Genomic DNA, 3,341 nt, shown 5'->3' with positions numbered 1-3,341 from the left:
AGGACAGGGTTAGACTTCTTTCTTTGCAGCTCTGTGTTGCACACATTTGAGCAGTTAGGAACTCCTCATGCGGGCAGGATAAATTCCAAAGTGGAGTTTTAAGAACCGTTCATATATCAGAGCAGTATCACTGGGCTCCCAGAACAATGCTAATTTGAGTGTAACTTTTTTCATGCCTTTGATTGCCCAGCCAAAATCAGTACTGAGGAAAGCAGAGCATGTATATGCCAGTTACACAGTCTCTTGGCCTCTTTGTACCTTAGTTCCCTCATTTGAAAAAGCTGGATGGATGGATGGATTTTAAGACATACTTTTTAGAGTTTTTAGTGGGCTTACCCCCAGCTAACCAATAAGTGTGTAATGTTTCCGTGTATAAATAGGTTTTACATGTGTTCAACTTCTATTTCACTTACACGTTATGTAAAAACTGCATTCCATGCCAGGCCTGAAAGGTTCCAAAGTTCAGTTCTGTGATTAAATTACAACCGAGATTTCTACCAAAAAAAGAAGGAAAAAAGATACAAGCCAATAAAGAAGAAGAAATACATCCTTAGCACACATCATTTGGCAGTGATTCTAATTTATATATGATAAAATATAACCTTGATACTTTCTCCATACACTAAAGAAATCTCATCGATATACAATATACAAGACAAGATACTGATTTATGGTTTACATGTATGTATTTACACATATGGTACATTAGATCTGAAATAGTGAATGCTCAGGAAATAGTTATGCTGAGTGATCTTTATTTCTCTAAAACAGGATTTGACAACCCCAATGCTGTTGATATTTGGGGCTGGAGGCTCTTTGTTGTAGAGATTAGTCTTACACATTGCAGGTTTTTTCACTGTATCTCGCCTCTGCCTCCTAGATGCCAGTAGCACACTCATCGCTGTGACAACCAAACGTGCTTCCAGACACTGCCAAATGTCACCTGGGTGCCAAGTCACAATAGAAGAGAACCACTGCTCCATAGTTATTCACTCTGATCTGGATAATAATTCTTACACTGATCTTTGCTAGAAATGAAAGGATTTCTTAAATAATTTTAGTAAATTTCTACTAGTAAATTTTTAATCATTTTAAATGAATAGCAAGAGTTTTAGAATTGTTTCAAACAAATTTCTAATATAACAAAGTGAAATTTGTAACTTACAAATACTGCAAAAAAGGTAGTGACTCAAATGTACGTCTTTCAATATATTGTATTTTGTTGCAGGATAAATCTCTAGGGGGAAGAAAGAGAAGGAAAATGTTGCCTTGATTAGCTATTAGATCTAATTAGCAGGAAAAATAGAGTTTAGGATTGATAATATTGAGTACATAGTTTGATTTATACTCTGAATCTTTAGAGTTGTATTTGAACTTTCCAGAGTCCCTAGCCCAAACTGTACCTCTCCTAACAGTCTCACCTTCTTGATCTTCATAAAATTAACAACCATAGATGTTGATAGGTTTTGGAGGTAATCTTCCCTGAGAGCAGAAATATTGACTAGATGACCTTTCGTAGTCTCATCAAATTCTAGATTACAAGTTCAATGGTTTTACCTCTATATATAATTTCTAATCCCACATTTATATACTTTCCCAGTTTAGTTTTCTTTTCCTAAGCCATTCAATACCAAATAAAATAAAATATTTCATTTCAGGGACCAGCAGTTAGCGTAATGGCTATGTTGCTAGACTCCAATGTAGTCGACCACGGTTCGAGTCCCGGACCCACTGGCTTAAACTCACGCTGGGCACATGTGCATACGTGCCCAAGATCCTGAGAGGAGAATGAAGGAGAAGGGATTGTGGCGTGGCCATCCCCCCTGGGGGGTGATTTCTGGCTTTCTGTCTCTCTGTTTCTCTCTGTCTTTCTGGCAAGCACACACACCCTACAGCAAAAACCTCTCAAAAAAAAAAAAATGTCCTTTCAGACATTGAAATTTGAAAGGAAATTACTCCTCTAATTAATACATAACTTTGAACTAATTCAGAATAATTCTATCATATTAATAGAACTTTATCTTTGGTTTAATATTGCCTTAATAATATATGAAAGCAATTTCTCCAGTTGTATAGTGATGGGGCAACAACAGAACCGGATTTTTTTTGGAAGACATCCAATGTGATTCTAATATGCATAGATTTCAGCTTGCTATTCACGTTTCACCTGGACTGGTATAACTGTCCACTAACAGGTGTCTCCATCTCTCCCTTTTTAATCCCTCTGCACACAGTCACCAGATAAACTCTTCAGAAGTAGTCATCAAGGACTAGCATCACATGGGAACTTACTGAAGAAATAGTGTCTTGGCCATCCTCCAGACCAACTGAATCAGTAACTATTGGGGTGAGGTCCAGAACTGAGTTCTAGAGAGCCCTCCAAGTGATCAAAGACAAATGATGAAGGCTCATTTGTCTTCGAGCCCTATAGAGGTGACATGGCTCCTCATTATGGCCCCTTTGCTTGGCTTCACTTCAGTCTCCTACTTTCCTTCCATGTACTCTACGGGTACTCATGACATTTCTCAAATATTTCCTGTGTTTTGCCTTTTTTTTCGTAGTCTGGAACCCTATACAAACTTTCAGAATTATAGAATTTTACTACCGGAAGAAATTCTAGAGATTACCTCTTTTAAACCCTTTATTCATTTCTATAGATAACTAACAACTCATAAATAAATTATTAACTAACTTACAAATATTGGAGGGATAATAGGCCTTCAAATGAATCCTTATGCAGTTCGGTCAACTGGTTTTCACTGAGAATTCTAGAAAATGAAAAGTAAGTTATTTCTGAATCAATATACAATCTGAATCCAAGTACTTACCATGTAATACTATCTCCTATATAGAGAGGAAACATAATAGTGTCGGTGCCATTTATATACCCTAATTCTTACATAATTTAAAGAAGGCAATGTCTGCTCTTTTATTTATTTATTTAATTTTTAATTTTCCAGAGGACACATGCACTGACAAAAGAGAGAGACGAGGAAGGAGAGAAGAAAAGTGAGGAGGCATCCTCCAGGGGCGCGGTCACCGCAATCCCAGAGCAACTGGTGTTAGTTAGCAAGGGAGCAGGGTCTGGAACCCGGGAGGAGGAAGGGCATTCGCTTCCTTAGGAGTTACCTCCCACTCCCTCCTATTCTCAAGGGAATCCACCTGGAACACAAATCCCAGCATCACATTTCTCCTCCTGCTAGGACTGAAAAGCAGAAGCAGCAGAATTTCAACTACAGGGATGAATTACAGCCTGGAAAGACCTAGCAACAACAACAACAGGAGAAAGCTGACTCCACTGAGGACATAAAACATAAAGAGCTTAAAGCCTGCAAATCAGA

General features: G+C 37.9%; 1 long non-coding RNA gene across 1 annotated transcript; it reads right to left on the bottom strand.

Annotated features, from left to right (window-relative positions):
- Nucleotides 1–418: 418 nt before the first annotated feature.
- LOC102492559 (uncharacterized) lies at nt 419–2,768 on the bottom strand. The gene is made up of 3 exons (XR_003547531.1): nt 2,697–2,768; nt 1,166–1,237; nt 419–494 (listed from the first exon to the last, which is right to left on the bottom strand). It is a non-coding gene; the product is annotated as an uncharacterized LOC102492559 (long non-coding RNA).
- Nucleotides 2,769–3,341: the final 573 nt, after the last annotated feature.

This window comes from Tupaia chinensis, unplaced genomic scaffold (genome assembly GCF_000334495.1).
Source record: "Tupaia chinensis unplaced genomic scaffold, TupChi_1.0 Scaffold144275_1, whole genome shotgun sequence".
NCBI lineage: Eukaryota > Metazoa > Chordata > Mammalia > Scandentia > Tupaiidae > Tupaia > Tupaia belangeri.
The sequence above is the reverse complement of the archived record's forward strand: the minus strand, read 5'-3'. Positions and strand labels throughout refer to the sequence as shown.